Here is a 15,214-nt window from a genome sequence, read left to right as displayed (position 1 = left end):
AGTTCCATACTGGGCTGTAAGGTGCTGCCATGATGCTGGAAGCAACTTTAATGCCCCAAACCCCTAAGATATGAGGGTGATTCTCAAATTCCAGGACTCATCTTCTGATTTTACCACTCTAATTCACCAGTTTAACCCAGACACTGCCTGGACACATCCTACAGATGCTCCGCCCTTCAAAAAGACAAAGTTTATCTCCCCCCAATATTTTGCTTTTAACTTAAAACTTCTGCTTTCACGGCTGCAAGGATACTTGAGTCTGACTTTGAGTCCTGCCAGAGATTTCCTTCTGTGGTTTTTAGGTAAACCAGCTGGGGAAATTAGTGACAAATAAACTTTTGCCTTAAGTTGGAGCAGACGAGCAGCAGAGCCCCTGTGAACAGTTCCTCACCAACGTGGGGATTCGCTGTGGGTTGAGAAGTTGCTGCATGTCAGCTGATCCATGGCAACTGTCTGTCCATGGCAAATGTGAGATAATTTAAGGGAGTTTAATCCTTTTTCTTTGCCAGTCCACATGATGAGTTCGTGCGGGGTGGTTGGTACACAGTAAATTCACACCGTAATTTACTGTGCACTAATTTCCCAAAGCTTTTAATTTCACAGTGTCTCAGTTTCCTCATCTGTAAAAGAGAGATAATAAATACTTCCCTTTCTGGCAGGAGTGCTCGAGATCCTTCAGCAGTAAACATAAAAGGAAACATTTTTAAATAGTTACTTACAGAAACTTAATTTTTAGTGTAAACAGTTATTTGTGTCTGATCTTATACTACAACAGCATGAGACTACATGTAGGAGCAAATAAAATTTGAAAAGTAAATAACTTCTGTTAAAAACAACAAGGATACTGACCATAATATTATTTATATACAGCTGGAATTGCAAATATTTTATTAAAGCTTTCTGTTTCAATCCATCTGTGATTCCTTATAAAGAAAAACTAACATTATTCATTTGCCATAAAGATGCACTAGGCTGTTTTCTTTAAAAAGAAGCAACATGTGTCAGGAAGGCCTAAACCTTGTATTTCTCAGGAGGCCCTAAAACTTCTTTTAGAGGGAGTGATGCATGATCAGACCCAGAAAACAGTGTGGTTTTATTTCAGATTTTTCTAGACTGTAATAGCCCAAGGGTATGTGCTATAAACTGGAGGAGTTGAAGGAGACCTGTTTTTAAGAGGAACATGGTTTCTGTTTCTGATTGGAATGTTTGTTTTAAACTTTTCTTTTAGGGGAACATTTCCAAACTAGTTGCAGTTTCAATGATGACTATATTCACATCACAATCCCAGTCCCTGGGAGTTGTCCTATTCTTCCTGGTGCAGCTGAGACTTCAAGAAAGGGAAATTTGCCTTTAAAATTTATTATTCATGCTGAAATTATGCATATAGTTCTAAAACCTAAAGACTGTGGAGGTCAGGAAGCAAAATGAAAATCAGGAACTTTTTTTCATTAGCATCCATATACTGAAAATTAATATTAACATATAAAAAGGAAACACTTGAAATTTGTGTATATCGATATAGGACTCTTTTTTTCCCCCTCAGCTGCTGAAGGAAACTTTTAGATCTGCTCCTGCTCTAGTAACAAAGCAGTTTAAATTGAAAACGCTTTCCATTTCTTCCTTTTCTAATTCTTCAGGTATTTCTGAGTGCTATTTCACCAGGCAAAGAACAGCTAATTCCAATCAGCGGTTGCCTCCTTGAGAGAGTTACAACGAGGTGCAATCAGCTCTGCTCCGTTCCGTGGTATTCAACTGCCATCCACTGGAGGAGAGAGGCAGAGGCAGGAGCTCTTCTCAACTATTTAAGTCACAGCAAAAATAAAAAAGAAAGTACGAACTTGGGTCGCACTTTCCTTACTTATCTGTTCTCTTGCCTCTCCCTAATGTGAAGAACAATTGAAGTTAATAAGCCAAAGAAAATACAGCTGACAAGAAAATCCTATCACTTTCTCGACCAAGCGAATGCAGTAGTGACTGTCCTTAAGCACTGTCTATAAATCCAGTAATTCTTAGTAGCCATATGAAGAGAAAGAAAAGTAAAGGAGTGAAGGAAAACTACGATTTTAAGATCCGGTCTAGGGCAAGTAAGGATGCTTAGAGCACAGTCTTTTACACTAGAAAGCACACAGGAATCTCCTTTAGTATGCTTATGTAAATGTTAAATTCTCAAAATATCACTGATTAAATAGAAAACACTTACAATAAAAGTCTCTAATTTTTGACTGCAACAAGAGTAGCAGCAGAAAATGGGCTTGCTGCAGCCAAGGGATCTTGTCCATCTGCCCAGCATTTTGATGCCTCAGCTGACTTGAATTAGGAGAGAATAACTTGGAAGATTTTTGAGTGTATCCAGCCCCAAGTTAAGAGAGTCCTCTGAAGCAGTGACTTATATTGCTTAAGATCATGCAGGGAGCTCCCGGTTGTGCTCCTGATGGCTTTATTAGAAACACAGTGGTGGATCTGTGCGATATAAAAACCATCCAGGGGAGAGCTTCAACACCTGACCTCTGCAAGGCACAGAAATATTTGGGTGCGAGGGGGATAAAAAAAAATAGCTGTGAGTGCTTGACCGTTCCTGGTACCTCCTGTCACCATGCCCTTTCCCCCCAAGGACGCACCTCCCATGCAACACATGTTGGAATGAACTTCTGCTCCTCGGAAAACGGGATGACACAGTTCCCCGTGTGTGCACTTCCCGTAGATTCCTGCAGCTCCACACTGAAGGATGCTGTGCTGTGAGGTTGAGATCCTTGGTACCCTGAGACCGAGCTTTTTGTTCCTGGTGAGGCCCTTGACAGCTGAGATGGGCGGCTCTTGTTTGATTGTCGCTCTCCATCACGCTCAGGGGAAGCAGGGCTGGAAAGATGGGCAGGAATATCCTTCACTGCCTTCCCTTCTGCAGGAGCCTGACTTGTGCTTGACTCGTGTTCTGCAAACGCCGCAGTCCTTGCGCAGACAAAATCCTACCAACTCGGAGGTTTAGTTTGCCTGGCTAAAGGTTGCAGGATTTGACCTCTGGAAGCTCATGCTAAGTCCTCACAGCTCTGATTTTGAGTTTAAGCTTTGGCCTGGAATAACAATGACTGTGAGGGAAGCAATAGGTTATGAGCTGGGTTAAATGATACCTGCTTCTTGCCAGAAAGTCTAACTGTATTCAAGCAACTTCTGTCCTCATTTTCCTTTAAATAAATATATAAAGATGTTCCAACTTCCTATCTGAGCTGCAATAATGAAAATCATGTGCACATTAATTTGTACGGGGGTCACCGAGTCTCCCCAGCTCAACGGTTTTCAAACAGAGTGCGTAGTAAGCCCATAAAACATTTATTTTTCATAATTTATGAAGCATTACATATTGTGAGTCCACAATGCCAGCTGACGTAATACGTGATAAATTTGAAATAACAAAACATTTCTCATGTATTTTCCTCCTGATGTGACAATGTGGGACATAAATTTAAAAGAAAGTTCCCTTAGAAGACAAAAGCAAGGCAAAAGAAAAGACTGCTCTTAAATCAATAAATACTTATATTACACCAATTTATTGAGCCATTTCCCCACTCCAAGGCTGTGGCTCCCAGCTTTTTGAAGCTACCCCTGCTTCAAAGCTGGAATGAAAGGCTGCTGGGGTGGGTCACTTGTGCCCCCCACGAGTCAAGGGGGTGGCAGCGATGCCGCAGCTGCCAGTGCTGCCCTGTCCTTCCACAGCCACCAGCACGGGCTCCCAGCACAGCTGCTCCCTGTCCTGAGCCTGGAAAAATCTACCCAGGAATGATGACAGGCAGCAGGGCACAAAATCAATACCGTGTAAAGGTAATTTTCCTCCGTAACAATTATCATCTCTGTATTCCCAGGAAGAGTAGCAGTGAAAGGCTTTGCACTTTTGAAGATAACTTTCTAGTGCTAATTTAGCAGGCATGCAAATATGTAATTGCAGGATTATAATACAGAGCACAGAGCACTGCTGAAAACACTTAAAACTCACCTACGTGGCTCTGAAAGCCAGCTGATAAATTCTCATATTACAGGAAACACCTTAAGGGCTGAAGGTTGAGATTCTCAGCATCTGTAAAATTGCCAAGTGACTCCTACCAAGCACTGAGTACCTGGTGCTGAGCACGATTTGGTTTCATTTTGTTTTGTTCAATTCAGTGCACCAAAGCAATATCTGCTTCAAGAAAATGCTGCAATCCAAGGAAGTGAAAAAATGTGAAAGTTATTTGAATGCATGACGCAGAACAGGAGTGAAGGACGGAGCAGGGCAAAGAGGTTCAGGGACTTTGTCTGGTGTCAGTACTCTGTTTTAGAAATAAACACAAAAATATTTAAAGATTGTGAAAAGGCGGCTTTGCGATAAAATAATGATCTTTCCTTTTAAGTTCAGCTTTTATATTCGTAGAGATTGATTAAACTTTACACCAGAAGCCCAAATGAGAGGGGAAAAAAATTAAAATTCATATGAAAAATACTCAGCGGGAATGATGTGAAGTTCAGTGTGTTGGAAGTCACTTTTCCCAGGAAAAGACAGCACATCCACCACAGCCAGACATGCAGGGACATCTACTGGCAGAGCAGCCAGACCTGGCCTTGATGAGTACAAAAATCTCGTTTTACACAAGAAAACCCATCAGTTTTAGTGACAGCAGAAGGTTTTGGCTGATCTAGTTAGAGGAACGTGTACAGAAAAGGGAGAAAAAGCTACTGGCTTGTCCCAGGGGTGAAATTAAGAATTTGCACAACACATCTCAGAGTGGGGTGTCCTTAGCTCAGCAACCCTGGCTGCAAACCACCCCCATGGTGGGGGTGCTGGACACACAGTCAATCTCACCCTTCCCAACACTTTTCCTGCACCCCTCTCCTGCCAGTGTGGCCCTGAGCACAGGGGAACCAAGGCTCAGGTCTCACCACAGAGTTCTCCTGCATTAGCCTCGGGGACAGCAGTGAGGCTTGGCTGCTGTTTCCTCCCCCTACCCCAGGCAGAACATTCCCAGAAGTAAAAGGCTCCTTGCCTCCTCTCTGCCCTTTAATATAACCACAGGAGACAAGACACATTTAATCCCTTCTGGAAAGAGATGTACATCAGACTGATGAAATAGAGCAGGAACCAGCCTGACCCCAACATTTGGAACACTGGCTACCCTTCTTGAGACAGGGTGAGGACCACAAGCCAGGCAGCCTTACTGTAAAGAGATAAGAAGTGTTTGTTTTTCTCATCTCCAGATCAAGACAAATTTCTCAACTCCTTGTAGGAGTCCTGATTCTATAACTCATAAATGGAAATATCTCCCCACCCCCACCCATGGCGTCTTCTCCTCATACTGTTTTCTGCCCTCAGGGTATCTGTTCTATACTTCCAAAAAAAGTCCATCTGGTTATTTTACTGTAACACACTTACCAGAACTGTAAGTTCATAGAAAAAACATTTGAAAAGGACCTCTGGAGGTTTCTAGGCCAGCCTCCTTCTTCTTGGAGCTTCATTAACATCAACACCAGACCAGACCGGGGATGTTTTTTGTGTAGGTGATCCCTGAAAGTCACCAAGGAGAGAAATCCCACCACTGCCACGAATGACATGCCCTAGGGTGGTGCTGCATTCCAGGTAAAGAAGTTTAATTCTAGTTTTAGACATAAGACATTAGTCTTGAAGTGAAACACTCATCCATACTAGCTGAACCTTGTTCAGCAATATTGAAGTTCCAGCTTTTACTTGGATTTCAAAACCACCCTTTGGGTTATTTGCATTACAATTTTAGTTCAAACCATACTTCCCTCCAGCACAGACCCTCAGAAAGGCCACAACTGGACAAAATTCAGATTTCTACTACACCTCCACCAAGCAATGTGGGAATAAAAAGGTTGAGAGGGGTTGACAGATCAGGCAGGAGAGCTGGGAAGCAAGGGAGCATAGTGATGTACACTGACAATGACACAGAGACCTAAGATGGGACTCTTATAAATACCATGGTCATGTGCTGCCTTTAAGTCCCATTTCATCCACCCTAAATATACTCACTTTTACTTTGATTACATAGGGCTTTCAGCATTTTTAGGCTCTTCCCAAAAGCAGCTGCTAAAATCCAACTAAGTGTTTCTTTAGAAGTAAAGCACCTACAAAATCTTTCACTTAGCTGACATTATGAAATCAGAAAATGATACATTACGGTTGCATTCCTTACAGTTTTATACTTCATTTAAAACATTTCACCTGCTTTTATTTTTTTTTTTCTTTCCTTTTTTCCCCAGTCATTACACAATATCTGAAAGATAAGAGAGGGAAATCATTTTGTTACTTTAAATACTTATCTCAAGCTCTCATTTTGAGTACATTGAATACATGTACTGTGCTAAAAAATGCACAAGGGAAAAAATTCCAAGGATACAGCTAAGAGATTGTGAGAAGAAAAAAAATCAGAAAACAACAACAGCAGATCATAGAAGAAGAAGTGTCTAAAAAAATGAGAAACAACAAAAAAAGGGACAGAGCTATAGCATGGTAGAAGAAAAAAATAAATATACCACATAATTTATTGCAGGGAGAGTTCTGAAGAAAATGTCTTGTGAAATAAATATAATGCTCATGAGGACAAGAGATCTCATTCATATCCAATCTGTCTTGTGTAAAGAACTAGGCAATAATGTTCAAGTAAGTGAGTCACTGTGAGCTCTCCCAGTTCGGCTGAAGATTGCTCAATAGAAATAATAACAAGCCTCAGAAAAAAGACAGTGTAAGTACAGGTGGGAAAGGGAGACAAACTCAGAGCAATAAGTACATACAAAATATCGAGATTGCTGCACAAAGTAAAGGCATGATATGTGTCATTCTCTTCCTTCCAGACTATTCCTTCTGTGCCAGTGAAGCTCTGTGCCCAGGCTGACAGCTTCCCTCTGCCCGTGCTTGAGACAGCACAGATGTGAGCAAGTTTCATAAAGGGTGATTTATTTATGGATCCAGAGCCAGGGGCTTCTCAGTAAAGGATCTTCAACTCCATATTCTGTTCCTCATAATGAGCCATGGATGCCCAAGTCCCAGAAAATATCACGTGCCCTCTGATGCCACCACTGTCCTGTTGGCAGAGGATCTGGTGAGGATCAGGAAGGTGGTAGCTCAGGATGCAGACACTTTGGTAAATTAGAATGACATATAATTGCCATGAATTAGCTACATTTAACCTTTATAAAGGGGGATAGTCTTTTATATCCATGTGGTCTTCCACAGACAGACTGAGGGTATTTGAAGTCATGGCCAAGTGGGCAACCCTGGCAGTGCAAACTGCTCTTGGACACATCAGGAGAGCTCTGAACTGACACATCCTAGGGAGAGACTGGCTTGGGCAGGACAGGAACAGCATCACACAGCCCTGGGACTGTCCAAGCACTGCTGGCACAGTCACCTGCCAAAGGCAGGAGGGCCTGCCTGTGTGAGAACAGAGGGCACAGCCACCCTGCTCCCCTGCAAGCTGGCCCTGCCTGCCAGGAGCACGGCTGGATCCTCACAGAGCCCACAGCCCCCATCTGGGCACCTTGTGCAGGCAGAGGAGAAGAAACAGGAACCTTCAGAGAGTGATTCATCGTGCTCTAAAATCTGAGCCTTGTGGGAATGCTTCAAAACACACAAGTTCATTTCCTCCCAAAATGCAGCAAAACTGGATGGGTTTTTTTTTCCTTAACTGCTTCTGTCCTCACAGGTCTCTCAAAAAAAGTTTAAGAAAAAAAAAGAAAAAAAATTGGATTAGATACTTTTGATGTAAACCTGCTTTGGCAGGTGTGAGGTGGGAAGGGAGAGGGGTTTAACAGGATGGCAGAAAGATCCACTGATGAGTGCATCTGAATAGGGCTTTTTCCAGCCCAGGATTACAGGTTCAGTGAAGAGATCTCCTTGCTGCTTTTTGCTGCTACAAGTATTTGCATAGCCAGGCTAAAATACAGTAGGAAAATTGTTTTGTCTGGTATTGCTTCCACTTCTTCCTCAGTTATTGGAGGTGAGGCAGCAAGGAGACAGCAGCATGTGAAAGTCAGCTGTGGGGAGAGGCAGAGAGGATGCAGGGGATGGGACAGTACTGAGAGGGGAAGGGCACCAGTATCCAGTTATTGGACATCTGCAGTGAAACCATCTTCACCCCCAGAGCAAAACACCACTGGAGTACAGCTCTGCCTGCCAGGTGGTCCAGTTTGTCCAGGAGCTCCCAGCAGGAGCCTGAGTTGCAAATTTAAACTCTACAAATTTCTGATAGACCAAACTATTTACAGAGAAAAAGGCTATCGACTCACATTTGGAAAAATGTCCTCTTGTCTGCACAACTCTACATTTTTCAATCTAAATTTGGAGGTTTGGCTACTGTGATTTTTCAGGGTATGAGATGTGGGTGGGTATTTTTGTACAAGATAATGTATATCCAAAATGATACAGACTGTTGCTAGAGCCAGAAAAAAGTTACAATGTCAGAATTGCGAGGAGATCAAAATATGCCTTTTAAAGACTATGAAATAGAGAACAACAACACCATCTAAGTGACCTGACCGAGGTTAGAGCATGAGTCACTTACGGAGGCAGGTGGGGAACTTGCTTCTGTGATCCAAGTCAGAAGCACTTGGAACTCACTCACTGTAAAAAAAATCTCAACAAGGAGGGTCCTGGGGGTTAAAAAAACCAGAATGGAATGATTTACCATGGTTTATGGGTACAAACAATGGCTTAAATGGACACCCTGATGTCTCTGAAGCACTTGTTAGCCAGGGAATGCATTTACAGCTGTGCATCAGCAAACAGAACTACAGAAGCACTGGACTTTTTAAATATAATTAATTAATTATTTTCCCTTCTATAATTCTATAAGATCATCCATCCTGCTCTCCAACCATTGCAAATGTTTCTCTGGCAGTGGATACATTGCTGTGCTCTACAAACAAACTTTGGCTGGTCTTATTATAAATTCCAAGTATTAGGGGACATACAGTCAGTTGGTGTTGTATTGTAACATCTCAATGGAAGTCAATGGAACTACAAAACTACACAATAGTCAAGGAATTACCTGAAGATATTAAAATCATCAGCCTGACTCTTGATATCATGGAATTAAATGAAAGAGAGGATAAGCATTTTTGAGGTCTTGTTATAAAAGAATATCCCACCATCACCAAGTGACATGAATGCAGGCTGAAGAGCCAAAAAACACTGCAGAAAAAGAAAAGTCTTGAAATTCATTTTAAACATTCTGATTATTCCAGCCTGACTTCATGCTTTTAGAGAGCTCTGTGATGACAATACAAACAGTAGCTCATTTCTCAATCAAATTCCACCCACATCAGTGTGTCACACTTGTGCCTGATGAGCAGGAAAGGGGTAGTGGTGGGGTGCTACATACCCAGGGGCATGTAGATACACAGAAATACAGATACTGCAAGTCTCTTTTCAAGCTTTTTAGTGCCTGCTCTAGTCCTAGATACAGGGCTGGGCTGGCAGCAAAGCAGATTACCAATATTGTTGATAACAATACCAGAACCTTCTGAAATTTCAGAGGGGAAATGTTTACAACTCGCACATTTAATTACACTTTCTGATATGTCTCCGAAATAAATTCAGTGCCTGTGATGATTTCTGTCTTAACAGTGGGCAATTTGAGGCTGACTGACCTGATGTGCCCCCAGCCACCTTCTGTGACTGCTGGGACTGAGCTCTGAGTCCCCCTCCCCTCACACAGTCACACAATGCTCTTTTCCGGGCCATAATTGCCACATCAGTAACGATGAGAAGATTTTATTTGACTGAAAGGCTGCTGTAAGTGCCCAGCCTGCAGGTTACATCTCACCTGCAGGAACTTGGGGGCTGTACAGACATTCGATTTCATGATTCATTTAAGGCGATACGAAATGTTGCTTTGAAGCTCGCCCCCCCTCCCCGTTCCCTCTGCACATCCAGTGACTGCACAGCGAGGGGAATTATGCTCAGCATGTCAGTGGACAGAGATGGTTTGTAAAAGCTGATAAGCCTCGTTAGGGTTTGCAACTTTGTATGAACTTCAGTGATAAATACTGCGTTCGTGAAATGCCAAATACTGCTGGAATGTTGGCGTGAGCACGACAGAGATTACAGCTAATGTGGGAGCGTGTAGGTACTCTGAGCAGGAAATTACAGGCATGGTGTGCAGCCACCTTCTGTGGAAAGCACTGGGCTATGAGGCAGGGGTGTTTCCTACAGCACAGTACACAGGAATAGATAGAATACATAGATCTAACAGCTTGGAGTGAAATTAATGAGGTGGGGATGATATGACAAGGATCCTGAATGGATACAGAAGGAAGACACAATATTTGTCAATATTTGTTCATGGCTCTTACTCATGGGTTACCTGCTCTGGTGAGGTACATACCCAGCCAATGGCTAATGGCTGGAGAGACTCCTTTTACCTTCATTTAAACAAAAAAATTACAACTCCCATCAAGAGCAAACTTTCAAATTGTCTTCCTTTCTTTTATTTTCCTACACGATCAAAAGGAATTTCAGAATGATGTCCCGCACTCAGATGAAAGCAAAGTTTGATGTTCTGAAGTGCTAAACTTTTCCGCTTTGACCTGCACGATTGAGATGAAGGAGAAATTTGTCTGTAGTAATTAACATGACAAATAACTGTGAATGGGAACTTGCTGTTCTGAATGACAGCGTTGTCTTCTGCTTCAGAGTGAGAAACCCAGGGCCAGGATCCTGGGGATCTGTCCCTTGCTTCCATCTGACTCATAACAGGTTTGAAAATCTGTCTCTCACCTGATGGAGGCAAGAATAGAGGGTGGTGTGCTGCAGGAGGACAGCACCTTCGCATGCATCCTGCTACATGCTGCAAGATATTTCAGGGATGGGGGGAGAAGAGCTGATTGCCCAGAAAAAGAATAATCACCAGTGATTAAAGGTATTTCATGAGCCCTGCCTTTCATGCTGACAGTTCTGCTATAATCATTCCCAGCATACTGCTCTGCTTCTGTGCGTATTCATCTGTTGCCAATTGCCTTGTAGTTACTTTGTGAGCATGTTAGTTGGGGACTCTTCTCTTGTTCTTTGTTTTCACAGCCCTCAAACACAAGCGATCCTATGAGCAGGATCCTGGATGCTTTGAGGCACCTAATAAATAATTGCTAGCATTCCAATACCTGAACTATGCTTTGCAGTATCAGGAAGCCTGTACAGCAAGGAGATAACTGATATTAGCTAATTGTTATTGCGTGGCTTTCAGGCAATAGATTATGGAGTTTTTCTTTGTTTTCAAGTGGGCTGCTTTTCGCCTTTTTTTTTTTAATTATTATATGAAAATGCAATGCATTTTATCATTAATTTGATAGTGGATGCCTCCAGCATATCTCCAGCAGAGAATCCTAAAACTTTCCAAGCCACAGAAAGAGATTGAATTGGGTTAAGCTGTATTATCAGTGTGGAGGGGGACGTGTCGTGCTGTCTATGCTACACACACTCTGCACAAGGCATTTATATCTTCAGACATATCATTTTGGCTTTGCTCATCAGATCAGCATTATCTACAGGAGACACTCCTCAGAAATGCAGCGATCCTCACCTCATTCATTTCTCCTTTCTGCTGGCTCGTGCCTGGTGGGAAGCAAGCAGCTCCTGAAACCCTGCCCCGAGCTGCTGGTAGCAGCAGTGGCTGTAGAGCCATGTGGGAGGAGAATCATCCTCACCCTTCCCAATTAAAACTTCATCACCAGCACCAAGATAACAATGCAACAGAAAAACACTGAATGCTGTTCTCACTGGTAACCGACATGACCTCCCAGCTCAAAAAACCCAGTGCCCTCTTCTTCTCCTGCTATTCCCCTGCAGCCTCACCCACGGCGCCCATCAAACAATCAGTCACAGACCCCATCTGTCAACACGGGGTCTGCAGTTCATGGAATCTGCCCGACCATGGTGTTCTATTACTGAGACTCTCTGTAAACAGAGGTGCTTTGAATGACTTGTCGTCTCTTACAAATTGCACGGGGAGAATGAAGGCTACAGGACTGAGTGACATAATTGTAAGACAAAAATTACAAAGGCTCTTCTTTCACTTACCCTGGCAGTCTTAGAACTGAGCTAGACTTTCACACGCAGTGCCAGGGCCGATCAAAGCTGCCTTGAAAAGTTTTTTCTTGTTTTCTGGTGGGTTTTTTTTTTGGCTTTTTGTTTGTTTTTTGAGGTTTTTTTCTAGGAATCCTTGATGCTAAGTAAATTTGCATCAGGGTTGCTTTGTACATCACAGTCCTGTGTATTGTGATGGCCAAGTGTTCCCCCTCCAATGGCAGTTACTGACCGTGATGCTTAGCATGAAACTTGACAAAATACAAACTCTTAACATTATATCCTGTTGTTTGTTTGTATTTTGTGTGTACACCTTCTCACTTACATGTCTTCCACCTCTTTCTTCATCTCATCCTTTAAACAAAATTTACAGTACCTTGAGGCTCATGTCTGAAGATCCTGGGGAAACCTCTGCTCTCATATTCAGCCAAACCAGCCACATCCTGTTGAAGAAGCTCTTCTGTATCCCAGTCCTGTCCCTGGGAAGCAAAGGTCATGGTTAGACTAAGTGTCCAGATGTCAGAACAAAGGGACCACATTTGTTTAATGGATTATGGAGTCCAGAGAGATATTTGGGATCTAGTGATACTTCCAGTGGGTCATGTGTTCCATGTATTTATCATGTTTTCCATCTAAACAACATAGAGTCTAGTCAGATGCCATTGTGATGGGTGGCTGATAGCTGTGTGTAATAAATATTTTTTAAAAAGCAGAAATCAGTTACATTACCAAAAAATGAGTCTGGTTTCTAGGATGCTTTTTGTGTCCTTATGTGTAATTCTGTAAAAACTTTTTTGTTCACATGAAAAAGATTTGAGACTTCTGTAAAGTAGAAATCAGTACCACCAAAGACTTAATTATATAATGTAACATTCTCGAAGCCCTCACATTAGCTCACTGATGCTTAGTGAAAAAAGCATTACCTAGCAACAGTCACTTACAAATCACAGGAAAAGTAATGGAGATTATATGCTATACCACTCCATAGAGTCAAAATTGTTAGCAGGATGTGTTTGCCCTTTCATTTCATGTGGAAAACTCCATTGTCTATAGGCGTGAGGATGTAAGGGATGCACTTCAGGAGGAAAACAGGCCTGTTTATCCATCATTAAAAAGTAATCTTTAAATGAAGCCCAAAGATGGAGCAAGACACATTAATGTGGCCAGAGAAAGCAAACTACAACACAGACACTAGAAAAATTACCTCTAGTTTTCTTTCTCTTCAAAGAAATTGCTCTTGATATGTCATTCACTCTCAAGTGCTTAATTAAAAAGATTAACCCATTTTTAAGTGCTGACAGGCTTGAGTTCCCCAGCACCAGTGTCCTGCATCTGACTCAGACAAGTTACATCAAGGTGTTCAGCAGTTCCTCAGCCACCAAGATTTGGTGGACATTGCCTCTGTATTTTGTTTCCATCTCACTTCTGTGCACCACAGTGGCAAAAACTCTTAGAAACTGCAGGAGAAATACATTGGTATTTAAGAGACAGAGTTATTAGAACCAGCTCCATATTGCAAATGCAGCTAGCAAAGAGAGAGATGGGTTTTATTCCGAATTATGCTTTGTTAACAAGTTGTTAACTAAGTTCTCACTCCAGAATATTTAGAGCCAGCTAAATAATATGTGTCAAATCATTGATCTGACAAGTTTCACAACTTTTTTTTTTCCACTTTAAATTTCAAATATCTATTCAAAAAATAGCATGTTCAGTTTTTTCGCTCAGTTTTAATTACTGGCGACAGCAGGGGAGGGAGAAAGAACAAAGCTGAATGCACAGATCCCAGAGGGAGTTTGCCATCTCTGACCATTAGGGGAAAAGAGAAAAAACAGGATCTTTTCACTTGGAAACTGAGCCCACTTAGTGTGGAGGTCCTGGGAAGAGAGGAAACACAGAGTCCTCCCAGTGGAAGAATCCTCCTTTGCTGTCACTTTGTTGATCATTCCTGTAGGCGGCTGCTATGGCACAAGAGCTGGTACAACAGCACTGTTGGGCTGAGGCAGGAGCTCTGCAAGGGTGCAATGTTTGTTGAGTTGGGAATTATACAGCTGGCACTGGGGACAAAGGGAAAAGTTACAGCACAGAGCTCTGCTCATTATACAGAAAACTGTTCAGAGACAGGTGGCTTCAAAGGATTGTGATTCTGAGGGATGAAACTTTGCCTTTTGTGTGTGTGTGTGTGTGTGTGTGTGTGTGTGTGTGTGTGTGTGTACAGGCACACGCGTCGATGAAGATTTGTCTCAAAAAGCAATGAAAGTGTTTCTGGTTTCCCTGGGCAGTGCTCAGGCAGTCAGCTGTGGCTCAGAGCAGGCATGTGTGGAGAGAGACCCCCATCTCCCCTCATCTCACTCTCAGTCCAGGATTTTGATGATGAAGTCAAAAGCAATGTCCGTGAGACTGCACTCGAGATTATGCTTTGGGACTCCTCTCATATCACAGAGGGAGTAGCAGGATTTCTATCTAGACCTGGTAAATAAAGATGTATTTTCTAAGTGAAATACCTTAATCTATCTAGCCTAATCCAACTAAAAGCCCATCAGTGGGCACAGCCCATTAGCAGATCCAGCTGGAGAGAAGTTTAGGCAAGGCCATAACTTGCATATCAGTAAAGACTTGTGCTCTGTGACAGTCTTCTTTTCCACTTTTGGAGATCTCAGACCAAACAGGGCTGCTGTGGATATGAGGCTGCTCAGTGCATGTTCAAGTAGCACAACTGGATTCCTACCAGCTCCAGTAATTATCAGGTATACACGAAAGAGCCAATCAAGCACCCAAAAGGACAGGCTGCCCTCTGCTCCCCCCGGGTGCAGCTGGCTCCTTATTTCAAGCACAATCTTAAATTACAAGGAAAAAGGATTTGCTGCAGAAGCAATGTTGTTTGGTATCAAAAAAGATTCCTCCTTCCTTCTGCCACCTCCCCCCATCTGCTTTTCATGTTTTATACAAAACTTGCTGCTCTGAACACTCCTGGATTTTCTCCCCTTCTAATAATAAAGAAGCGAATCTGATGTCTCCCACTGATGGCTTTCTAACCTTCAAAAGCATGTGTTTATCATGAGTTTCAGCTATCCAAAATAGTTTTGACCTGAGGTTACCATGCAGGCTCAGCCTGCTTCGAAGCGGGTTAAATGGATGATAAGCAAACATTTCATT

At 42.5% G+C, this 15,214-nt stretch overlaps 1 long non-coding RNA gene across 1 annotated transcript in view; it reads right to left on the bottom strand.

Moving 5' to 3' along the window:
* The window catches only part of LOC110474476 (uncharacterized), a 59,296-nt gene extending 51,936 nt beyond the window's left edge, over positions 1-7,360 (bottom strand). Inside the window, exon 1 of the long non-coding RNA XR_002466077.3 lies at positions 3,986-7,360. This is a non-coding gene — a long non-coding RNA (uncharacterized LOC110474476). The remainder of the gene's footprint in view (positions 1-3,985) is intronic.
* Between the last annotated feature and the right edge of the window lie 7,854 nt (positions 7,361-15,214).

The sequence above is a fragment of the Lonchura striata genome, chromosome 10, assembly GCF_050655825.1.
Source record: "Lonchura striata isolate lonStrDom1 chromosome 10, ASM5065582v1, whole genome shotgun sequence".
NCBI classification, from domain to species: domain Eukaryota; kingdom Metazoa; phylum Chordata; class Aves; order Passeriformes; family Estrildidae; genus Lonchura; species Lonchura striata.
The sequence above is the reverse complement of the archived record's forward strand: the minus strand, read 5'-3'. Positions and strand labels throughout refer to the sequence as shown.